The sequence below is a fragment of the Phycodurus eques genome, chromosome 1, assembly GCF_024500275.1.
Source record: "Phycodurus eques isolate BA_2022a chromosome 1, UOR_Pequ_1.1, whole genome shotgun sequence".
NCBI lineage: Eukaryota > Metazoa > Chordata > Actinopteri > Syngnathiformes > Syngnathidae > Phycodurus > Phycodurus eques.
In genome coordinates, this window is record NC_084525.1 from 18,894,829 (window position 1) to 18,921,366 (window position 26,538).

Below are 26,538 nucleotides of genomic sequence, written 5' to 3' on the forward strand. Positions count from 1 at the left end.
CTTCAACTACCTTTCTTTTTTATGTAAATCTTTCTTCAAAGGCCAACAGCAAAACAACCCCAAAAAGCCAAACTTCAAACTATTGACAGTCCCTGCCTAAGAGTTAATAAAGGGCATTTAAAAAAAAACATTAATTCAATCATGTTATATTCTTTGTTATAGCCACGTTGCTCCGCACACGACAAACAGGTCTGTCTTTTACTTTAGTGAACAGATGATCTGCCTCCCACCTGTCTTGGAAGTTAACTGTTTTCCATCGTTCATTTGGCCATTTTTGGGAAGGGGAAGTGTAAATTTGCCTGAGGAGACTGGTAGCATAGCAGCAACAGATTACCAGATAACTATTCACCCTTTATTGCTCAGTGACTGTTTTTTGTCAATGTCTTTATGTCTCAAAGTGTTCTCTGTCAATTGACTGTCTGTTGTCGTACTAGAGCGGCTCCAACTACCGGAGACAAATTCCTTGTGTGTTTTTTTTGGACATACTTGGCAAATAAAGATGATTCTGATTCTGAACAGAAAGGGAAGGGGCGCTCGCCGGTCGAGACTGATGGGCCAACACACTAGCAAAGCATTCTGGGATTTGTAATATTCGAGGCACATGTGCTATATACTGGCGGGCTTGCTCTAATGCATATTTGATATGGTCTTGCGGGCCAAATATAATTACAACATGGGGTAAATTTGGCCCCGGGCCTGAGTTTGACATATACGCTCTAACTCATGAATTACAGTTGGCTGTATGCAAGCTTTAAAATGATTATTTGTCAACTTGGGCAGTCATGGTCTGCAAGGACTTGAGGTTTGGCATTGGAGAGTCACAGCTCAATATCTGTTTCTGACAAAAAAACAAAAAAGCAACTCATTGCTGGAAAGATGCTAGTCTGCTTCCTGAGTAGTGTTGAGGTGCCCTTGAGTAAGGTACTATGTGAAGGAAGTATAGCTGTGGGTGTGACAAAACAAGTGAGATTTGGCCCGATGGTGGAAGAACACACCAACATGTGAACCACTTCTCAAAACAGTCTTCATACATCATCGGTGACTTCATGACTGACTTCCTGGAGTTCTCGACACACCCTTCGAAGCCTCGGCATAATTTGTAACATCACTAGTGAATGGTTTGTCACTTGGGCGTGGAAACTCCAAATCAACACACCTCTGAGCCAAAGGGTCACATCTGTTTGTATTCAACGGTGTCTTAACATTGTGCCGATTAAATAGAGTAAAGTTATAGCTGTCAGCACTGCCTGAGGTGAGCACATGCTCAATAGGTATGGGGCATACACACTGCACAAAAACGACAAATAAGTTGGCTCTGTTGGTTAGTCCTCAAGCAGTACGCCAGGATTTGGGGCACTGACGAAAGGTGTGAGTACAGAAATAGAAAAGTACAATTAATGCACCAGATACATTCGCACATCCTTTGGGGAGCGGGTTGGCCTGAGTAGGGGTGACGGTGGCGGGTCATCATTGCCCCGTCACTGTCTCGCTTCACCCCCACTTGTCACCCTCTCATGCACGAAACCCCACCACACACGAACACGGTACAGGGATAATGGTTGCCAGTCAGGGACCTGGTAACCATAGTAATAGTAATAAAAATACAGCGACCGGCGGCACGGTGACTGACTGGTTAGAGCGTCTGCCTCACAGTTCTGAAAACCGGGGTTCAATCCCCGGCCCCACCTGTGTGGAGTTGGCATGTTCTCCCCGTGCCTGCGTGGGTTTTCTCTGAGCACTCCGGTTTCCTCCCACATCCCAAAAACATGCATGGTAGGTTGATTGAAGACTCTAAATTGCCCGTAGGTGTGAATGTGAGTGCGAATGGTTGTTTGTTTATATGTGCCCTGTGATTGGCTGTCGACCAGTTCAGGGTGTCCCCATCTCTCACCCGAAGATGGCTTTGATAGGCTCAAGCAGGCCCGCGACCCTAGTGAGGATAAGCGGTACAGAAAATGGATGGATGGATGGAAAAAGTATTGATTTTGAAGATGTGAGGATTTCCCCCAACAGCAACAATATGAAACAAAGTACAAATCAGCGTGGTCTTACAGTCCTGCAGCTGTACAAACTGGAATGACTTCACTACAGCCTTTTCACTTGCCTTCTGTGAGGCGCCTACACTTTCCTGTCCCATTTTTAACATTGAAGAAACAATTTTCCATCAACCAATCAGCGGACAGTAGCGAGTGTAACCACACTTGCATTTGCAAAAATGACAGCCTCTTTCAAATAGACCCCTGGTACTTTCTGCATTGAATAATGAATTAAAAATGCTTGCTCCACTGTTTGAGGAATTACAGTTAAAATAAATAAATAAATGGAGAGTATGCACATACTATGACAAACATGCATTTTGTCTTAAGTCATGGACAGCTTTCCATGACATTTGCGTGACCGTACGTTTGCGTGTCCTGTATCTAAGAGGAAAAACTGTATGCTGTGTAAGAAATAAATTGGTGTATCGTCACTGACCTCTCCACACAATCTGTTTATTAACCAATCACTGCACAAGCTACAATGATCATTGCCATCATGCCTTTCCTCCCATCTCTTAGTTTAGAAATCAGTGCTGGTCTCCTAATGGTGCATCCAGCGAGCCCATCAATCCTAATTGAGCTGAGGGTGGCTCTGGAAAACCAGTACAAGATGATGGGTGGGGGTTGGGTGAAAGAGAGTGGCAAGATGTCCTTGTCCAAGGGAGAAAGCACACACACTCACACATAGACACACACATGCTTCAGACCTTTGGCACTGTGCATTGTTGGAGACAGATTGCATAGCACAGCTTCAGTCTGCTGCAATTCACATCCCAGAGCAACAGCGATAAATGATTCAACTACTGAAGCAGTGAGGCTGCAACATCATCCTCCCTGGGAGAATGCAACCAGGAGGAAGCTGGGCTCTGTGGAAGAAGTAGAAAAATGTGGAAGTAGTGAAGCCTTCACTCAAGGAGAGTTCACACATGGAGCCAGTTTATACTTCTCTTTTGGGGATGATGTGGACAGACTGTTGACAATGTTTTGAATAATTTTCCTTCTTTTGTGTGCTTTTCTTTCTGTTTCTCTGACATTGCACTGGACATTGGTTGTATTCTCTATTCTCCTTGTGTGCCAACCAATCATCTCCTTGCGTGTTTCCTAGCTGTCTTGTCTTGCTGTATTTGATTATTTGTTTTTTGTTAAGACTTCTGTGCCTACTCAGATTTTTATGTTCTAGTGAAAATATAATTGCTCTTACAGCTTACACACTGCCCTTGGTTTTCACGGTGCCTCCCACGGGGAAAGCACGCAAGATGGCGGGCCTTGCAAGCTTGACCACATTTGGCACTGGTTACTAAGATACCGAACAGGAAGTTGCCTGGTACCTTTTCCTGAAGGAAACAGATACACCCGGGCTTTGCTTATAACAGGGAGAAAAAAAATTCAGCATAGAACAGCAGAGGTGAAAAACAGCAAAACCAGCATATGCTGTTTTTGTTGAGTTTTGGTGTTGGTCTTGGCCTTGCTGGTCACCAACTACCAGCAGGGCTCCAGCCTGCTGGTAGCTGGTGACACCTCCAAGACCAGAATGCCCAACTGGTATAGTTATCTGTCAGCCAGCATTGACCAACATCCCATCTTGATAGTAATATAAACACAAAAAAACCATTTTTGAACTAGTTGGAGACTATTGCACTTGTCCATGACAACAATTATTTATTTAAAAAAATAATCGTATTTAGGCTACACATTTATTAATACTTATAATACATATCTGGTAACAATTAGGTAGTATTACTTCAGTACGTTATTTAACAAGGCAGATTAAATTTATCAAACAAAACTGATACAACAACATTAAAAATAACAGCATTAAATAACAATTAACATATCGTAGGGGTTTTACATGTCACGGGGGACACTAAGAGGTTGCAAACCTCTGACTGAGAGTCCATTTTTTAGTTTATGATGATGATCTTTTCCATGATGTACCAGCCGCATTTCCCGACTCGAGCAACCACTGCTGCATTGTCCATTATTTTGTCCTGGAGCCACTCTTTGTAGGAAGCTGAAAAAGACAAATACACAATGAGTGTATTTTGTAACTATTTTCAGCACTGTTTTTGTAACTGTTTTCTGCTCCTTCATCCGCCATTGCTTTTCGTGCGTCAGTTTTGTTGAAACTGTTTTGCCTTTTGAAGACGCAGGTTTGACGAGCGTGACCTGATCGTCCATACTGCTGTTGCATTTGGATAATTAGCCACTTTATTTATTTTTTATTCATTTATTACTAAGGAAGCCCGGGTCAGGTTTGAAAACTATTGAAATTGTACTGTTTACATTGATATGAAAAAAATAATCATATACATGTCACATTGGGCAAAATAATCAGAATTGGCCTCCAGTGTGAATCTCTGATTTTGAAATGATTTGAAAATCTCTGATTTTGAGTTATAATTAACCTACTCTGCCCCAGTCAACCCAAGATGGTAAAAGTCTGGCTTCCTACACATTAGTTTTCAAAATTCCATACTTTTTCCACACCCAAATTGCAAATACTTTGTGACATTTGAATAAATAGATGTTTTTTTCCCCTGCAATACCTGAGGGCTTGACTATGAAAACTCATTCCAATACCATAACTTTCTAAGGGAATGTAAAAGCTATTCAGTAATCCAGAAAATATATTTTGACAGTGTCAAATTACCAGCTATGACGATAAAATCAGTTTTTATTATTACACATTTGACTTGACGGAGGCATAAAATTGTAGCAGGGTGTCATTCAAAACATCCACAGCAGTTTTGAGTTCGTATTTGTCAGTTTTTGTGCCAGAAAGTGTCTCAGCATTTTAATCGCTTATTTTGTTTTCTTTGCGTTGATTTCATCCTTCTCCTCTGTGGGTTGAGTGAACTCTTACGGCATTGACTCCTTGTGCTGCTTCTGTCTCTTAATTTTTTTCACTCAATTTCTCAGCAGCATCCCAGTCATCCAAGGTGTTGTAATCACCAAATAAAGTAAATGATTAATCACTCATTATTGTCTTAAATTTGCTCATTTCTTTTTGCAAAGTACTTTACATTTACTTATCAGCAAATCTGACTGTGTCAGGTTGCTATATTTGCTAGTATAATCTAATGGCTAAGGGTGCTGCGCATGAATTTGGGGCAATGTAATGATGATTTGATAGGAAGTACTTGAGATGTGAGAAGGGTACATATTATATCAGCTGATAATGTACACCGATGGAATTAGAATTGAGTATTCATCAAGACCATGGTATAAATAGTATGTGCTCTTACGCAAACATTGTAGCTGCACTTCCAAGCGCCTTAATAAAAAACAAATCAATCTACAGTATATATATATACATATACACATACATATATATAGGTGTGTATATATATATATATATATATATATATATATATATATATATATATATATACACACACACAGACCCTTTATAATGGAAAGGTTTATTTATTTCCATAATTCCATTCAAAAAGTTAAACTTTCATAAATTATAGATTCAGGGCCCACAATTTAAACAATTTCAAGTATTTCTTTGTTTATTTTTACATCATTAGGGCCATTCAAGCACTGTAATGGCATGGGCATAAACCAGGTTTTGGTGCTTCTGGCGGTATGGGCAGGGGTCAGATCCTGCTGGAAGATGAAATCTGCATCTCCATACAGATCCTCAGCAGAAGGAATTCTGAAGTCCTCTAAAACATTCTGGTAGACTGTGATCTTGGATTTAAGACAGCAGAGTTTACCACGGGACATTGCACCCCAAATCATGACTGACTGTGGATATTTCACACTGGATATCGAGCAGCTTGGGTTCTGTTCTTCACTCGTCTTCCTCCAAACCCTTGGACCTTGATTCCCAAATGAAAGGTACACTTTACTTTCATCGGAAAAGAGGACCTTGGACCACTGGCCAACAGTCCAGTCCTTCTTCTCCTTGGCCCAGTTGAGACGCTTCCTACGTTGGCTCAGGCTCAGAAGTGGCTTGACCCGAGGAACCCGATAGTTGTAGCCCAGCTCCTGGATGATCTGAATGTGGTATTTTTTGAAGCTGTGACTCCCCTCTCGTTCCACTCTTTCTGGATCTCTGCTAGATTCTTGAATCTTCTCTGTTTGATAATCCGCTGAAGCCCACGGTCATCTCTTTTGCTTGTGCATCTTGTTTCGTGTGCATCTTCTCCTGCCACATTTTGTCCTTCCGCTAGACTTTCCATTGATATGCTTGGACACAGCACTCTGTGACCAGCCAGCCTACTTAGCTATGAACCTTTGTGGCTTACCAATCCTATGGAGGGTATCAATGATGGTCTTCTGGCCAGTTGTCAAGTCTGCAGTCTTCCCCATATTGAATCCAACTGAAACAATTGAACCAAACTGAAGAAATTGAATGGAACCTGAGGAAACCTGTGCAAGTGCCTTGAGTTTAGTAGGTGATTCGTGTCTGACACTCAGTTGAAAACATTTATGGCCTGCAAAAATTGGACTGCTTTCTTCACAATATTCTAACTTTTTGAATTCCTGATTTCGTGGGTTTTATGAGCTGAAAGCCCAAATAATGCAAAAATTAACAAATAAATACTTGAAATTGTTTAAACTGTGGGCCCTGAATCTATAATCTGTGAAAGTTTAACTTTTTGAATGGAATTCTGGAAATAAATTAACTTTTCCATGATATTAAAATTTTTTGGAAAGGGTCTGTCTGTATACATTAGGCTTTACACGATCAGGGGCCGATCACCGATCACCGAGTTTAAAAAAACGATAACCGATCACCGATCCGATCACAAGATGGAGCAATGTGTCTATTTAATTGACCTGTTCATTTACTACATATACTTGTGCACTTAATTGCTTAAAAAATTACATTTACAATAAATAATGTATCTTTGTCCATCTATTTATGCCAGTGAGGCGTAGTGACAAACAGCACAAATGAATGGTCTTCTATTCGATGGCAGGAAGTACAAACGGTAATTAATGTATCCACTTTTTGTGACATGTTTGTTTGTTGGTGTGCAGTGAGATTTTACAATTGCAAAATATGTTCCTTGGTGCCATAAAGGTTGGAAATCACTGCTCTCGTCAGATCGTGTATTCTAATCAGTCAGGTCAAACCAACATTACAACGTGACAGAAATAATGGGTGCGAATTTACTGTAATTAAATTACTTTACTGTAATTAAATTACTTCACCCACACCCAAACTTTAGAGCATGATTCGACAGAATGGCGGCATGTTTACGTACAACCGTTAGTGCTAGCACTAGCTTGCTAGGCTACATAACATGTTTGTTGCCTGCTTGCGAGCCGTATCGTATTAAAGGTACGCGAACATACGTCAAGCAAGCCTTAAACGAACGTCCTCTCCTGTCCTGAGCACCGGTGACCACCAACAGACGTTTTTCTCCATTTAGTCCTTATAATCCACTCTTGTTGTTGTCGCCATGGTAACGAGTGTATCCGGTCGCATTTGAGTTGACAAGATAAAGCCTAATGATCATAAAAAACGATTCATCGGAATACAATACAAGATTTTATTTCAGTAGTCTGACAGTGCAATCGTGAAAGAGCAAATTTGTCTTGTAGTCTGATCCGGGCATTACGTGTTTTCTGTCTAAGACGTGTCATCTGTTCCACACCGCCGACATGTTTTTTTTGTTGTTTTTTTAATAACTTTATTAGCCGTCAGATATTTACAGTACTATGTCAAAAGACACACGACAAGGCTAAAAATAAACTAACTTTTGAATTCTAATATACTGTGCAGGATGGCGATGCAGAGTCTTTTGCGGAGCCGATCAATGATGTCATTGATCGGATCGGCGAATTATGACATTAAAGCCGATCAGCATAAAATGCTAATTATCGGCCGATATCGATCAGGCCAATAAAATTGGTGTAAAGTCTAGTATATATATATATATAAAACAGTTTTTTTTAGAAAAGAGTTTTTGTTTGGAAAGATGACTATGTTTCTATACTATAATAGCTTCCATTTTCCATACTTTTCCAGACCTGGAAATTTCCATCCATCCATCCATTTTCTGTACCGCTTATCCTCACTAGGGCCGCAGGCGTGCTGGAGCCTATCCCAGCTCTCTTCGGGCGAGAGGCGGGTTATTAAATCAAATTCCATACTTTTCCACTGAAATCACTCAGTGATTGAGGGAAACTGTCTCCTTGCAACGTCAGTAGAGTAGCGTAGTATTTCAAGCATCGACCAATGGATTAGTATTTTTCACTGCAGTAGGCTGTAATAATAATGTTAATAATAATGTAATAATAATAGTCAGAGTATCCACATACCTTTAAGTGAATGCAGTTTATATTGAGTCAGAGGCTATCTGAAAGTGTTAGTGGTGGGGCACACCATCCCCGTCAGACTCCTGTTAGCCAAGGTTATCCCAAATAGCTACTGCTAACTCTTTGACAAGCAGTGAATCCTTAGTATGGGTGCTGTTTCATGACCAAACCTCCCTGATCCTCCCTTCTGAGACGTACTTGTGCACCTGACAACAGAATCTAATAGAAATATGTAACTATTCATAAAACTGAAAGAAGGCATTCACTTCCAAAACTGAGTGCTGCCCCTTGAATTGTGGCTTGGCAAATTGGACTGTCAATCCACATTCATGCTTGCACAGTTAATTGTGCTTGACGCAAAGGAAACGATAGGTACCAATATAGTGTATGAGGCGTCTAGCGGTATTAGTTCCTGATAGCCCCATGCATAACATCACAAGCTGAAATGAGCAAGCATTGTAGTTGAATTAGACAAAATAGTGTAGATCAACTTGCATCAAGCTAAGGATTCCACTTATATGTTTTAAATTCCTACGTAAAACCTCTGAACACAGAGAGAAATAACTAGGGGTGGGACTTCAACACATTAATTCTGATTAATTAATTACAAAAAATTAAATAGTGAAAAAGATTAACAGATTTTAATCACATTTTGTGTTCCAAACGTGAAACCTTTGTCAGTGCGATTACACCGACGCACAAGTCACAGCTTAGCTACCAAAATGGAGGACTTGGCTCAAACAGCATTACGAGGACTGATGGGAGGCAAATTTAATTAAAAAAAAAAAAAAAAAGAAAACCCACCCGATGATCGCCTTGATAAGCGTGGTTTTGTGCAAATTGTGCAAAAAAGAGTTTTCATACCACCAAGCACTTCAATACTCCAACATGTTATCTAACTTTTCAACTGCCACGCAAAAACCATTTAAAGTGGTTGGAGTATTGAGTATACAAAGATTTTAAAAAATTTCTTGATAAGATAGCTGGGATAGGCTCCAGCACGCCCGTGACCCCAGAGAGGATAAGCGGTCCAGAAAATACAAACCACATCTGCCATTTCGAAGTGATTATATAGCAGACATACAGTAGTTAAATCAATAAATATGATGCAGAATGTGTCTTCTGCTTTTTGCATCTAGCGCCTTCCGGTCTTAGGCTCTATCCGGCACTGCGACGTCACACCACCCAAACAGCCTGTTCATTCGGCGTTGTGCCCTATTGCTCCATGCTGTCGTTCCCGTCCTTGTATATCTTGTCGTATGATTTAGCGATGTCATGATGGTTTATTGTATGGCATTTGGTTGTACAAATGGTTCAGGCAGTGGCAAGAGGTTTTTTTGGCTTTCCAAGTGAAAAGGGAATACGTGACCAGTGGATAGGGAAAGTCAATCGACAGGGGAAGAAACATGGTCAGCTATGGGTGCCTAGCAAGCATTCCAAACTGTGCTGATCACTTTGCGTGTTTTGAGAAAGACTGAGCAGAAAGCATTGGATACAGAGGAAGAGGCTGAAACCAACTGCGGTGCCAACCATTTTTCCTACGGCCATCGGGATGTCAACCGCCAGCAAGAGAACTAAATCTCACAGCCGCCACGGTGCCGCGGTGAAGCGGTGCAGACAAGAGGTGAGGATTTCCTTGTATATACCTACGACTCTATTATGATTACTATGCACTGGGGAGTAGGAAAAAAAGACCCACGCAGTACTTTTCAGTACATTTGCCTATATGACAAGCCGACAGACACGGCAAAGACTTTGTACGGCACTACTCGAGCGAAGGACACACAATATATAGGAATACTGCATACTATGTAAAAGCCTGTGCCGTGTCACTGAAACATATACGAATATATATGTATAGTCGTGCTAAATAATATTGGTACCCCTGGGATCAAGCCATAACTGTATAAAAAGACATGCTTTTGACCTCCGTCACATCGAGCCAGTAGCCAGTCTCTTTTTCTGTTGTACAGCTGCTACTTGGCTGCTCGTCGTCGTCACTGTTCCGACCTCCTGATCGGCTCAAACATGTACGGTTTTACGATGACAAGTTCAGTTGGGTGCTCCTGTACGTCGGAATCCTCCTCCTCCTCATATTCTAACACGTTGCTCGCCATTGCGTATAGTGTGTAGCGCGCTGTGTTTGGCAATTGCAACGTCACTTCTGGTAGGCCTTGTGGTGGATAGAGCATCCCGGTGTCTTGAGCATCAGTTATGTTTGGGGAGGGCTCAATATGCATCATAAAAACCTCATTTTTAGCTAAACTATGGTTGAAAACTCGCTGGAAGTTACGTGCATGTATCACATAACATATAAACAATGCAAATATGAATTTTAACTGACCCCATAACATCTTTGTCATTTGACCTTTAAAGGCAACACGGTTCTAATAAAAAAACAACTGTTCTAAAATGACACTTTAACCTTAAGTCTGTTTAATTTTGGCCAGGTTTTATTTTCCATTAGTTTTTATAACATTTTGTTTTGAAATGTAATTAGAGGCATTTTTCCAGAGTCAACAATTCCTGTCTGTGTTAATTATTTGATTCAGTCATCCACTAAAATCCATTTAAATTAAATGTTGGTTTTTAGGACAAATATTGTTAAACGATTCAAATGTGATGAATCGAGATTAATTGATTACAAAACCTCTAATTAATTAGTTTAATTTTGTCCCACCCATAGAAATAACATGAGTAAAGACTGGCATTCTGTCCATTGGATATTGCTGCAGGAGTGCTGTGCTGGAGTCTGCGTCAGCAAGCTACAGAACAGGTGACAAAAAACATCCATCCATCCATCCATTTTCTGAGCCGCTTCTCCTCACTACGGTCACAGACGTGCTGGAGCCTATCCCAGCTGTCATCGGGCAGGAGGCGGGGTACACCCTGAACTGGTTGCCAGCCAATCGCAGGGCACATAGAAACAAACAACCATTCGCACTCACAATCATGCCTATGGACAATTTAGAGTCTCCAATTAATGCATGTTTTTGGGATGTGGGAGGAAACCGGAGTGCCTGGAGAAAACCCACGCAGGCACGGGGAGAACATGCAAACTCCACACAGGCGGGGCCAGGGATTGAACCCGGGTCCTCAGAACTGTGAGGCTGACGCTCTAACCAGTCGCCCACCGTGCCGCTGACAAAAAACAATTAAAAAAAAATAAAAGATACACAAAAGAATGTCTAAATATATAACAAAATATCGAGGGAAAGAATTAGGAATCACGGAGCTCAAGGTAACACACAAACTTTGTCGGGCGTTTGGTACTTGTCAAAGATGTGAAGGATGACTTCTGGTGCCTCGGCTTGAAAGCTTCTGGGCATGGGGTCATCTGAGACACATAGACGACATTAACACATATGCATACATTCACAAACACATGTACTGTATTTTCCGGAGCACTCCAGAACATAAGTCACCAGTCAGAAAGTCTGTCCTCTATATAAATCACAGGACCTGCGAAACAGTGTGACGTATAGTTTGGAAAATACAGTTTATCTAGTATAGTACTGTATTTTCTGGATTATAAAATGCTCCAGGGTACAAATCGCATTAGTCAAAAGAATCACAAGGGGGAACAAAAAAAAATCCTCACCCTCCAACAAAAAACGTAACAGCATAAAAAAAAAATATCCTAAAGCCTGCTAGTTAGCGCTAGCAGCTAACATTAGCTCAGCTATCTTCTTTGATAAGAAGTCCGTGCAAGTTTTAAGTTTAAGACATTAGCTGCCCATATTAACAGCACGGAGGAAACAAATTAGCAGACTAACCCCAGTAGACTGTAGTAATCTTTTGTATGACAAAAAAAAAGACTATTTTAGGTTTAACGGTAGCTTATCACAATTGCAAGTGAGTTCAGTTAACCTAATTAACTGTTTTTTTCTGGACAAAAAAAACCGCCTCGTATTTCAAGAAAAAGGCTTACCGTGTGAATCCTCCTTTAAAAGCGGTGCTTTGGCGCGCACAGATGGCGATCCACATCAACTGTGTCCTCAAAAAGGCCCAGCAGAGAATGTACTTCCTGCGGCATCTGAGAAAGCACGGCCTGCCACAGGAGCTGCTGAGGCAGTTCTACACATCGAATCAGTCCTGTGTTCTTCCATCACAGTCTGGTTTGGTGCTGCTACAAAAAAGGACAAACTCCGACTGCAACGGACAATCAAAACTGCTGAAAGGATTGTCGGTACCCCCCTACCCACCCTTGAGGACTTGCACGCTGCCAGAACTAAGACAAGAGCGTGCAAAATCCTCTCGGACCCGCCACATCCCGGTCACCAGCTCTTCCAGCTCCTTCCCTCAGGTAGGCGCTACCGATCAATGCAAACTAGAACTAGAAGACATTCGAACAGCTTCTTCCCTCTTGCAATCAACTTCTTAAACACCTAACCTACAATTCTATTACAACATGATGACAATTCTTTGACTTGAGTTCGTTGTCACATTTCTGTCGGGCCAATTATATATTACTCGTGCACTCACTGTAGTAGTATCACCACACTGCACTATTTACATATCTGTTGTTGACCAATACTGGCCACTCATGCCAGAGTAGCATCTGCTCCATTTGCACACTGACTGAGGAGTATCTGCAACATTTGCACAATCAACATTGTGCCAGATTATTGTACTACTCGCTTGAAGTCTCGGCGCCCTTTGCACAATGGTCATTGCACCGGACTATTGCAATATTTGTCATTCTAAGTACGAGAGGACTCTGCATCTTTTTACACAATTGTCAAAAAATGTTTTTTACCGGCATTACCAGATAACTAGCAAACCTTTATTGCTCAGTGATGTTTTTTTTTTTTTGTCAATGTCTTTAGGTCTCAAAAGTGTTCTCTGTCAATTGACTGTCTATTGTCGTACTAGAGCGGCTCCAATTACCGGAGACAAATTCCTTGTGTGTTTTTGGACATACTTGGCAAATAAAGACGATTCTGATTCTGAATTCTCCTTCTTGATTGGCAGTAGGCAAACTTGCGTCAGACGCATTACCGCCACGAACCGGACTGGAGTGTGGATGGGTCGAAAGGCATAATTTACAGGCTCGAAAAATAAAAGCTTTATTGGTTTGACTAAAATATTTCTATGTTTAAAAAAGTGATTAGAAGTTGTGTGGATGAATCATGATTTAAGTTTAAAGGAAAATATTATCTGTATAATGTACTTCCGGTTTTCGTTTACGCACCTTCAGTTTTGCTGTTTTTTTATACACAGATATCTGTTGTCATTCGAGAGCGATTTGGAGTGACATGCAGAGTGGCCGCCATCTTGATGAGGGAGTACCGTTATGTTCCCGGCCCTCCACTCCATTCATTTCAATTGAGAATTAACTTTTGGGTGGCACGGTGGACGACTGTTTAGAGTGTCTGCCTCACAGTTCTGAGGACCGGGGTTCAATACCCAGCCCGTCTGTGTGGAGTTTGTATGTTCTCAACGTGTCTGCATGAGTTTTCTCCGGGCACTCCGGTTTCCTCCCACATCCCAAAAACATGCATGGTAGGTTTATTGACAACTCTAAATTGCCTGTAGGTGTGAATGTGAGTGCAAATGGTTGTTTGTTTGTATGTGCCCTGCGATTGGCTGGCAACCAGTTCAGGGTGTACCCCGCCTCCTGCCCGATGATAGCTGGGATAGTTTCCAGCACACCCCCGACCCTAGTGAGGAGAAGCGGCTCAGAAAATGGATGGATGGATGGAATTCACTTTGGGCACACACACACACACACACACACACAAAACATAACTTGCTGAGTGATTTTCATCCGGCTTGTTTTGTTAGAAAACACTGACATGTGGCTACGATACAAAAGAATTGAAAATGCATTGAAAAAAAGATTTCACTCAAAAATTGTTACATCTGGGTGTTGCCTGAAGGAGACATGGTCTGCAACAAATAACTAACACAAGAAGATGTACAGTACTTTTTTCCTAAACAGTGTGAATGTACACCGAATAAGGGATCACTATTGTAAGTGTAATTGTAGACTGAGGCTGTTTATTCACACGTGGTGACCTGTCTTTCTCAGACCTGCATCTATGTGGTGCTGACCTAAGTTCCTGCTTCTGCCCCATCGAAGTGTGTGTGTGGGGGGGGGGGGAATTGTAAAGTTTTGAAGATTTTTTTTTTCATATATTAGAAAATGTCAAATATAAAACAACAACATACAGTAAATGTAAAGATAAAATACATTTTGCGTGTAGGGTTCAATGAGGGGCGGCACGGTGATCGACTGGTTAGCACATCTGCCTCACAGTTCTGAGGACCGGGATTCAAATCCTGGCCCCGCCTGTGTGGAGTTTGCATGTACTCCTCGTGACTGCATGGGTTTTCTCTGGGTACTCCGGTTTCCTCCCACATCCCAAAAACATGCATGCTAGGTTGATTGAAGACTCTAAATTGCCCGTAGGTGTGAATGTGAGGGCAAATGGTTGTTTGTTTATATGTGACCTGCGATTGGCTGGCAACCAGTTCAGGGTGTACCCCGCCTCTCGCCCGAAGATAACTGGGATAGCCTCCAGCAGAAAATGGATGGATGGGTTCAATGAGGTTGCTTGCATCATGTTAAGACTGTGTGAGACTAAGTACACCCACAAAAACAATTCAAAATGATTCAGTCCATAATACACCGGCAAAAAAGGTGCTTTAAAGGTTGCTAATTTTACCTAGCGTCTCCACCCCACGCGGTGTCATGTTCCCTGCATGGACAAAATCAGGGTGCCAGAAGACAAAAGGAAAGAAGGGTAAAACTAAGCAGTTTTGATGCCACGTTTTTCGTCACGCTTTCCTTTGCTCTCAGACAGGAGTCCTTGAATGCGAAAGTACTACTATTCTGCATCATCATCATGTGTAAAAAGGTCCAGACAGATGGAGGGACGAACTTGCTCTGTCGGTAAACAGCTATCATACAGGATGGTGTTGTGTTAGCTGTGGTAGAGCGAATGAAGTGAGCGATCGGTGACGCAGATCAATATAACGTTTTCTAAAGATTATTTCACAGCAGTTACGTTCAACAGAACGGACCGAGGATTTTACCCCTTTGAAAAATACATTTCAGCGGGGCTGGCGGGGGGTTACATCGATGCCCACCCCAACCCGTTTGGATGCCTCCCCCTCCCCCCCTTTCCCTCAAGGTGGATGCCACACCATTCGCCCCACCCTTTGCACGCCGCTGGGCCAGCCTTTTGATATATGATATTGTGAGGTCAAACCTAAAACAACACAAGTCACAAAACATAATAAGTAAAGGATAGACTACAGTGTGTGTATAGGGAGCAGTGGAGGTAAATATTAGGTGGGATGGGAGAACTCTTCAAGAGTCTTATGTGTGGGATTTTTTGCTTCGCCCAGTATTGTACCTGAACGAAGGTGTTCATGAACTAGTTCATATTTTGTGCGAACGTGAACTGAACGTAGTTCACTTCTGCCTGATGAACGTAATTGAGAACACGCTCATTCTGATGTCAAAGAACGGTTTTCGAATGAAAGTTCATTTTCATTTTAGAGTGGCAGGTTTTGTTCGGGACTTCCAGGACAAAAAAACCCATCTGAATACACTACTTACGAGCCTTCATATGTCGGCGGATAAACGCTGTATTTGGCAACCGATTCGGTGCACCCACAGCCTCCATTCATCGTAAGCACATCGCAGCTGTGTGAGAACGCGAGTTGTGTTCAAGTACACTGCGTAAATGGGAGTGAATGTGTTCTTCGTGGTTCTTTTGTAATACAGTCCATAATTGTACATTTATTACTAGGAAAATTATTAGTATTATTAGTTATTAGTATCAGAAGGATGTTGTTAAAACTGTACGATCACACTGTCATGATATGAAATTTATTTAGTTTTGTCATTTCAGAAGATCCATCCATCCGTACTCATTACTGCTTATTCTGTGCACGGAGTGCTGTAGTCTAGCCCGGCTGACTTCAGGCGAAAGGCAGACTACACCCTGAAGTGGTCACCAGTCAGTAGCAGGGCATATATAGACACAGACAAACATTCGCACCATCACTGAGTGGGAAGTGAATCCACGCTGCCCACACCAAAGTCAGGCGAATGTACCACTACACCATCAGTGACTAATATAAGAATAGATCAAATAATATCGATCCATCCATTTTCTGTACCGCCTACACGGGTCGCGGGCGTGCTGGAGCCTATGCCAGCTATCTTCGGGCGAGAGGCGGGCTACACCCTGAAATGGTCGCCAGCCAATCGCAGGGCACATGGAAACAAACAACCATTCGCACTAACATTCACAAATATTTTGTTAATATGGTCAGTCGGACCTGCGAGGAATGCGACGTTATCAATTTCCTTTCACCATCGTTCCTGTCATACTGTGTTGCGTGTTTTTGTTTGCACATTTGCACATTAAGGACAAAAGATTTTCCTCATGTTTTTGAGACTCTAGGATGAAAGCTGCAGCTGGCTACTAGTGTGGACTGAATGGGTGGCAACAATGGGAAAATTAAATGTCAGTATTTTAAGGGGAATAGCCCGTCAGCAACACCCATCCATCCATTTTCTGAGCCGCTTCTCCTCACGAGGGTCGCGGGCGTGCTGGAGCCTATCCCAGCTATCATCGGGCAGGAGGCAGGGGTACACCGATGAACTGAACGTTGAACTAGTTCGCATAGAAAATGAATTTTACCAACACTGACTACACGCCTACCCTGGAGAGCACTTGTAACTGTGAGGCGTGCTCTGATGGTAAGGATTGCCTCAGGACATCAAAATCTCAAACCCAACTGGTTAACCATGATGGCAATGCAGACCCATTCGGTCACATGGGAACAACTGTGCTGGTAAATATGTTTTACCAGCATCCCATACTGTTCCACTATACATCCCATGCTAATCCACCAACATTCCTTGCTGGTCCACCAACATTCCATACTTGACCACAAGCATCCCATGCTGGTCTACTAACATCCTATGCTGGTCGAATTAACTTGACTGGTCCACCAGTAACACCAACATCTGACCAGCACAAAACAGCATTAACCAGCTTACACCAGCACAAAAATGCATGCTGGTTGATGTTGGATTTTTTAGCAGGGTGATATAATTGATGTATTTGTGGCTCTACAACAGTGTATATTTTATTTTAAGCTTACATTTTGAATACGTTAAAAATGCTAAAATCACACGTTTCTGTTTTCTGCTCCTTCCTCCTTCACCCGAGACCCTTCCAACGACTTTCAACCAAGCTGTACATTACAGCCGGACTACCCGCAGAAAACCCACGCAGGCACGGGGAGAGCATGCAAACTCCACACAGGTGGGGCCAGGATTTGAACCCTGGTCCTCAGAACTGTGAGGCAGATGTGCTACCCAGAGTTGTCGTCCGTGCCGCCAAGACCAAAATCTTTCAATGAAAACAAGCCCCCCAAAAAATTCGTTATGGTAGGCCTATTGTTTAAAGTTGCAAAATGTTGGTGTTTTGAAACACTCAGGTTGACACCAGGGCTACAAAAACAAAACTGAATAAAATCCAACATTATGAGTCAATGCTACCCGGTGAAAACCGAAGGATTACAGTAAAGTCATAACTTTAAAGCCTTGTCAGAAGAGAGATACACCAGAATATTCAATGGTATGTGCAGTTTGGCAATTTATCCTTTTCAGGCTTGCATCTTTAATCCACCTTTTAAAAGCCGGTTCCACGTGATTATCTTGTGGTCGGATGGGACGACACCAATTGGCTCTGCATCAATATGCTATTATGAGTCAAGCAAAGGAGTAATCTTCAATACGACTCAAGGGGGAAATTGTTCATGAGTGTGCATGGTGCATAATATACACAGCTGCATGTGACTTAATGTTTACACTTGGCGTGAGTCTCAGAGAACAGCCTGACCCGAAGGCTATATTGATGGAGTGATTGCTTGTCTCCATCTACAAGCTGCTGGATAACCTTGTTTAAACTGAGGAGTCATAATACTCAAATAGAACGCAGTTCCATTATTGTAAGTAAGCCCAAGGCCAACAATTTGGCAACAACCTGTTAACCAGTATGGCAATTGAGAGTTGAATGTTTCCATTTTAAAAAAGCAAAAAGGAGAATGCCTGAAGAACATCCTCAAATGCACACCAGATCAACTGAGATTGGAGGAGATAATTAGAGAATGAGACTCGATGATGCATGAGTGGACAGATGGATGGACCGTGGATCTAATTTGCCCCCTTCCTGACTTGGCCTTCACAAACTCAGTGGCTGAGACGTACTGCTGCCTTTGGCATGATTGCAGCCCACAAGAACATCAAAGGCATTCACAAAATAAGCAAAACCAGACATCTACTCTTCACTCTTATAATCGGACAAATCCAGAGGTGGTGATACAAAACTTGCTGGATGGCACAATTCATAAACATAGTCCAATGGGAAACAGACACTTTGATGGCTAAACTTAGACAGTCGGAAGTCTGCATTTTATTTTTAGTAAGCTCTCCTCCTCTATTTGCCATTTTATTTGTTTACACTCCCAGCATGACTGCAGAGAACTGCATCTTTGGGCATTACTCTTTTTGTAATGCCCAAAGATGCCGCCCAAACACCCTGCTCCTTCTTTTCGAGGAGTTGCTGCGCTTGGTCATTTGCAGCCTGATGGAAGACTCCTGTATGGGGCTCCACGTGTGGTTGACGCCAGAGAAACCAGGGTATTAAACTTCTCAAAAGGATGCAGAGAAAGGGAACTAACATATCATAAAGCCCACCAACTACTACTTTCCTATTAGCCATTGGCTGTGGTGGAAGTTAACTGTGGGTCAGCTGGTACCAGCTAGCAGCTCAATAAGTACTTGACTAAAGACTAAATTTGTTTGCGTTATATGTATCTTAGAAATGAGAGTCAAAAACGGAATAAAATGGCTAAAAAGGAAAGTAGTAATTGGTATTCTCTATGATATTATTTCTCTTTGCCAGTATCACCAATGCCTGCAAATGTGTAATTCTGTCATCTCTTTAATGTAAATGAAGATTATAAAAAGTGTCTTTGGCTAATGTCTGAGTTTCTCCAACAATAAAATGTGGAATAAATAGTTCTATCTAGAATCGAACTACCATCTTTTACAACATCATACGACACAAACGGTACAGAAAAAGCAACACATCACAACACGGATGGACAAAGTACGTTGTATTAATTTTGTAAATAAGATAACCTTTATTACTCCCCAAATGGAGACATTTGAAAGTATACAGTCACATATAATAAATAAACAAATGAAATAAATAAGTACGCTGAAAATAATATTTATCGTAAAAGGGCTGACTTTGACCCGGTACATTGTATTTATGTGATAGCAAAGACGTAATTAACGGCGCATCCAATTCGTGTTAAAAATGTTTTTTTTTAATTTGAAATTTGAGTCAACTATACAGTCCACTATATAAAAAATCTGTATATAGCGATTAGGGACGAAGGATTCTTAACACAACCTAAGTAAATTTGTAAGTGAATTGAGACAAGATCATTATTATTTCTGAATACATACTTTTTTATACATGTTTTTCTTTTTTGGTGGTGTGCCTTGAGATTTTTGTCCTGTCAAATATGGGCTTTTCTGCTGTACTGTACTGCGGCTCAATAAACGTTGGGAAATAAACTTGCAATATAGAATATCACAAAGCCAATACAAGCCGAATGCACTGATTTTAATGGAAGTGAGCTGGTCGCATTTCAACTCGTAGTCCTTCGATGATTGTATTGAGATAAACGTGTTGCTTCACTAGCCAGCACTTCCACTTGCACGCAACGCACAGCGTGCACAGCCCTCCCGATGTCTGCCAGGCGCCCACGCCTGCCCCCTCTGCCACACCCACGATAAATCGCACCATCTTCAAGGAGCTCATTACGTGATCACCGGCTTCAAAGCCTGAAGTGACACGATTGAGAAATACATGATTCGTCTCGGAATGATGATGGAGATGGAGGAGAGGAGCGATGCTACGATAAGAAATGAGCACCTGCTGACGGCTTCTGGACGCTGGGCCTAAAATGCATGCAATATAATGATGCTCTGGTTCCATCTACACCGATACGCCGTGATGCACAGCAAAGTGGGCGCATTAAACGTGTCAACGCCCTCTGTCCTTTTGCAAGGGATGAGACAAAGCGCTGCCTTTGTACGGCCTGGTTCCCTTCTGGGACGCAGCTGGCCCGAACATGTCATTGATAGGCGGCCAAACGCGGCGTGCACCTGTTCGGCGAGCGCACGAAACAAAAGCAGTCAATTCGCAAGTCGTACCTGTGGTGGAGCCACGTTCGGTTGTCAGAGGCGTCGCTGTCAGTTCCGGATGCGGAACATGGAGGTGGCGGGGAGGATACAGAGCGCCGCCCCGCACAGCGTCTTCCTCTGACCCGGGAGATGCAGCCCTGCAGGCGGGGACAGCAAGCAGCTACGAGTCGGCGTGAAGGGTTTCGCCGAACCACGGAGGAGAAGGAGGAGGAGGAGGAGGAGCGGAACTCCTAACGTCGTGCGCGATGTGCGTGAGCGCAGACTCAGCATTTCACGCGCACGTCACGTCGTCTTTTTACCTTTCCTTTTTTTTTTTTTTTTTTTTAACCTGACTAATTTTACATTGCGCGCAAAACCTGGAAATGTCCGGCGTAACAATTAAAAATACACACAAATCTTGAAAAAAAAAAGTGTTTTGAATTTGAACGTTAAATTCTTATCAGCAAGTCAAATTGCATTCAATATCTTTTAAAAACAGTTACAAGTTGGTGTTTTGTTGAATAAATAGTTGCCTTTATTCAATGAACATGCGGTCATAATCATTATTACTAACTTTGATTAATTACTTTAAACGTATTCAGCAACGTTTCACATGCTGTAACATTTTACATAACAAAACTGCCCAAGTCACAACACTTGTATATTTTCATTGTGGGCCTCAAAAGTGAAATTTCTACCGATGTATTGCTCGTGTATAATTGCTGGAACAAAATCTAAATAAATAATAACAGTCAACAATGACAACAATTAAATGAATGAAACACATGCCCGAGCATGCACTATTTATTTGAATGGGAAATGAGCATATGTTGTGAGCTAATCAGTCCAAAATCAAACCCAAACTGCTGTCAGTTCACAAACGAAACCAATTAAACCCATCCTAAACAACCAGGCATTGTGTGTGCAGTTATACATTCAGGAACGCTTGGCTTGAAACAGGAGTGAATATCTTTGCTGAGCACTTGTTTCATTCATTTTCATTCATCTTCTGTACCGCTTATCCTCACTAGCGTCGCGGGCTTGCTGGAGGCTATCCCAGCTGACTCTGGGCGAGAGGCGGGGTATACCCTGAACTGGTCGCCAGCCAATCGCAGGGCGAGTCTTCAGTCAATGTTCCACACATGTTTTGGGGATGTTGGAGGAAACCGGCGTGCCCGGAGAAAACCCACGCAGGCACGGGGAGAACATGCAAACTCCACACAGCCGAGGCCAGATTTGAACCAAGGTTCGCAGAACTGTGAAGCACATGTGCTAACCAGTCGCCCACCGTGCCGCCTGCAGTTTTTTCAAATACATTCAAATATCACAAAATGTAATCAAAGTTACTGCCATTTATACACGGTATAGCACGATAACTTTTGACTCCAGCAACTGACTCCAGTATTATGGAAAATGTGCTGATAAATGTTTGCCAATGTGTCTGCTGTGTGTGCCAAATACACTAAAAGTACAGCTCTGTGGCTTCGTGATGAAGTGATGCCCTGAAGAGTGAGAATCAATAAAAAACAGCCAGCGGCAGCTTTGTTCGGGAACGAATATGAATATGCGCCTGCTCTGACTGCATTTGGGAGGGAGTGTCAAGAGTCTCCAGAAGTCTCCAATAAGACCAGAAATAGTCACCCAATTTCTGCCGTTCTCTTTTTGGAAAAAGAAAATAGTCACTACAGAGGTCTGAAGGGGCTAAATTGGCAACAGGGCCAAACTCGTGTTTAGGACTTTAAGGTGTAAACAAACCTCGGAGTAGAGAGAGTGAGCAATGGGTCATTTGCAGAGACAGACACCCCCCCCCCTCCAAAAAAAAAATAATAATAACTGGATAATTTCCACGAGTCTCTAAATAGAGGGTGAAAAGTGATCCTGGGTCATTTTAAACTTGTTATTAAGACATCTTGGAAATGTTAAAGAAAGACAAAGCAATTTAGTTTTGCCGGTGTTACCTTTTTAACTCGCTCGAGTGTCGTGTGTCCAGCTAGCGTTACATTAGGGTACAAACACAGGAGAAGCTTGGTCATATTGCTTATGTTGCCTTAAAAAGTATGAGACATGTTTCAAGCTACGCTTGCATATACAGGGGCTGAGACAAGTATTTAACATGTCACCATTTTTCTCATTAAATATATTTCCAAAGGTGCTATTGACATGAAACTTTCACCAGAGGTTGGGAACAACCCAAGTAATCCATACTTACAAAGAAAGTACAACAAATAAGATCAGAAATTATGTTTTGTGTAATAATGTGAAATGACACAGGGGGGGAGTATTGAGCACGCCAACTGGTATTTAATACTTTGTACAAAAGCCTTTGTTTTCAATGACAGCTTCAAGACGCCTCCTGTATGGAGAAACTAGTCGCATGCATTGCTCTGTTGTGATTTTGGCCCATTCCTCCACACAAGGAGGGGGAAACCTTCTCAAATCTTGAAGGTTCTGTGGGTTTCTTTTATGGACCTCTTGTTTAAGATCTTTCCATAGATTTTCGATTGGATTCAAGTCACGTGATTGGCTGGTCCATTCTATCAGCTTTATTTATTTCTTTGAAACTAATTGAGTGTTTCCTTTGCAATATGTTTTGGATCACTATCCTGCTGAAATGTCCACCCTCGTTTCATTTTCATCATCCTCGTAAATGGCAGCAGATTTTTGTCAAGAATGTCTCGGTACATTTGCCCATTCATCCTTCCTTCAATAATGTGAAGTTTACCAGTACCGTTTGCTGAAAAGCAGCCCCACACCATCATGTTCCCACCTCCGAACGTCACTGTTGATATGATGCTTTCAGGGTGATGTGCAGTGCTAGTTCTCTTCCGAATGTGGTGTGCATTATGGCTTCCAAACAGTTCAATTTTGCTCTCATCCGACCAGACTATATTCTCCCAGTCTTTAACTGGCATGTCAAAATATTGTTCAGCAAACTTTAAATGAGCTTCGACATGCTTTTTTTTTCCAGCAATGGGGTCTTGCGTTGTGAGCGTGCATACAGGCTACGGTGGTAGAGTGCATTCCTCACTGTTTTTCTTGTGACAACAGTATCTGCTTATTCCAGGTCTTTTTGAAGCTCTCCACAGGTGGTCCTTGGCTCTTGGACAACTCTTTTGATTATTCTTTGTCAGAAATCTTGCAAACAGCACCTGATTGAGGCAAATTTATGATTGGCTTTCCACTTCCGTATTATGGCCCCAACTGTGCTCATTGGAACGTTCAGAAGCTCAGATATGCGCCAGTAACCAATGACATCGTTATGTTTTGCAGAAATTAGTTTGCGATGGTCTTGACGCAGCTCTCTGCTCTTACCCATCATGAGATGTTACTTGACTCACACCTTGGCAATTAGACCTTTTTGTAGGCCATCAATAAGGACTGAACCAACTGATATTCATTTGCAATGACAAGGGGCTGGATTGCTCTTTGATTATTGATATATTTTAGGCGTTGTTGTGGCTTTCCATGCCTTTTTGCACCTCACTTTCTTCATGTGTTCAATACTTGAGGTGAAGATCATGAGTCCTCCAGCGAGAGAAGGAAGCAAACCACACGATTGGTTGAAAAGGGAAAAAAAAAAAACGGACTGTTTTAAAATGGCCAGCAGTGAGTCCTTGGGGGGGGGGGGGGACTGAAATCTGCCATTGGGAAAAAGAACCCTGCAAATGTTCAAGAGCTTGAACAAATTGCAAAGGAAGAGTGGGAGAAAATGCCACCTTAAAACTGCAAAAAGCTTATAGAAGCATACAATAATTGTATGCTTCTGTGCCAAGAGTGTGCAACCAAATGTTAAGGAGAGGTGCCAGTATTGCTGCACATGCTGTTTTCTGATTTTTTGTCCTGTGACAATAGAATATCTGAGTTTAAAAAAACAAAACAAATTTCTTTGTTAAATGACTTTGGACCTCAATTTAAAAAGAGCTTGATGATATAAGTTTAGTACATTTCCATTCGTTTCTGAAGATATACAGGCTATGCAAAAAATTAATGGGTACCAATAATGGTGAGCAGGACTGAGGTTTTTACTGTATTGTAGTATATTGGTCTAGAATACTCTGCTTTCAGTGCTACTAACAGAATATGAACAGAGGAAGTGTTTCACACTGGACACTCTGGGGCACCGTAAGGGGAAGGAAAGATTATGTGATCCATGCTCACATGAGCCAAATTCTGCCAATGTCCTGCCATTTCTGGGTTCTGCATAAAAAGACGAATAGGTGCTTATTGTTACTATATGGTGGGACCTTTTGTTGTGATTCTAATTCAGTTTTTTTTTTTTTTTTTAAATCTTCTTCAATGGTTAGGTTGATTGTTCTGAGTGAATAAACTCCATGGTGGAATGTATTAGTAATGAAAACTGCAAACGTGGAAAGTTTTTTTCCCATGAATAATGCAAAAACTTCTGTTATCGAATTCACCTTTGGATGAACTCCCAGCAATCCCTCTGTTGCATTGACAAGTTCGCAACACCATTGACTGGCTTGTGTCTCGCATCACTTGGTTCAGTGTGTTGAGGTGATTTATCTATTTTCATGATGTCGTTTTATATGTTGTGTTGTTGGGTTAGGGTTTCTGTTTGAAAATCCCACAGGATAATAAAAAATATCAATTGTATCTAATTATTGCATTTCATAACTTTATTTCTCCTCATGGTTTAGTTAACCATCTGAAGGCCTGAACGATGGAATGGCATCTGGGAAAGTTAGAGCTCAAATCACGTCCTGTTCATGCAGTGGGTGTGGGTGACAGATCCAAAATGATTTAATTGCCATATTGGTAAGCTTTTCGGAATGTAACTCACTGTTACTGCAGTGTGTTTGTATTCAGTACCCTCGTGTGGATTGACTAACTCTTGAGGTATGCATGTGCCTCAAGTTCACTGATTCATTATTATATCAATGAATGGTTACCAGAACACACATGAAGCCAGAAGTGAGGTCACTTTTGCAGAGATTTGTCCACATGGTGGCAGTCACACAGCATCCATATTAACACACAATTGGTGAAAACACACATGTTGTACATTCACTTATCTCCTGTCATTAATTGCATAACAGGCTCTTCCTGTATGCATGTTCTTATATTTGCAGTGCCAACTGTTTCTGAGCCGTATTATCAAAATGCAAGTGTAAAGGCAGAAGGGGAATGTGCATACAATCAAGGGTGCCCTTTTATGGTCTTACAGCATTGCCTTCCATCCATCCATCCATTGATTTTCTTCCGCTTATCTAAGGTCAGTAGCTTTAGCAGGGAAGGCCAGACTTCCCTCTCCCCAGCCACTTCATGCAGCTCTTCCGGGAGGATCCCGAGGCATTCCCAGTCCAGACATACTGTAGTCTGTCCAGCGTGTCGTGGGTCGTCCCTCGGGTCTCCTCCCGGTGGGATGTGCCCGGAATACCTCACCAGGGAGGCGTCCAGGAGGCATCCTAATCAGATGCCCGACCCACCTCATCTGGCCCCTCTCACTGCGGAGGAGCAGTGGCTCTACTCTGAGGCCCTCCCGGATGACCGAGCTTCTCACCCTATCTCTAAGGGAGAGCCCAGACATCCTGCAGAGGAAATCTGATTTCGGCCTCTTGTATTCGACCCACAGCTTGTGACCATAGGTGAGGGTAAGAACGTAGGTTGACCGGTAAATTGAGAGCTTCGCCTTTCAGCTTAGCTCCTTCTTCACCACAACGAACCGATACAAAGTATGCGTCACTGCAAACGCTGCACCGATCCGCCTGTCGATCTCCCATTTCATTCTTCCCTCAGTCATGAACAACACGATACTTGAACTCCTCCACTTGGGGCAGGATCTCATCCCCAACCCGGAATGGGCACTCCACCCTTTTCGTCAGATTTAGAGGTGCTGATTTTCATCCCAACCGCTTCACACTCGGCTTTGAACCGCTACAGTGACAGTTGGAGATCATGCCTTGATGAACCCAACAGAACCACATTGTATGCAAAAAGCAGAGATGCAATACTGAGGCCACCAAACCA

At 42.2% G+C, this 26,538-nt stretch overlaps 1 protein-coding gene and 1 long non-coding RNA gene across 3 annotated transcripts in view; both read right to left on the reverse strand.

The window, feature by feature from the left end:
* Positions 1-20,723, reverse strand: part of si:dkey-178k16.1 (protein 4.1) — a 68,535-nt gene extending 47,812 nt beyond the window's left edge. For both annotated transcript variants that reach the window (XM_061681687.1, XM_061681679.1), the window contains exon 1: positions 20,581-20,723. The gene's annotated coding sequence lies outside the window, so the exon portion shown is untranslated. The remainder of the gene's footprint in view (positions 1-20,580) is intronic.
* LOC133407427 (uncharacterized) lies at positions 3,668-7,451 on the reverse strand. The gene is made up of 2 exons (XR_009769166.1): positions 7,353-7,451; positions 3,668-4,050 (listed from the first exon to the last, which is right to left on the reverse strand). It is a non-coding gene; the product is annotated as an uncharacterized LOC133407427 (long non-coding RNA).
* Positions 20,724-26,538: the final 5,815 nt, after the last annotated feature.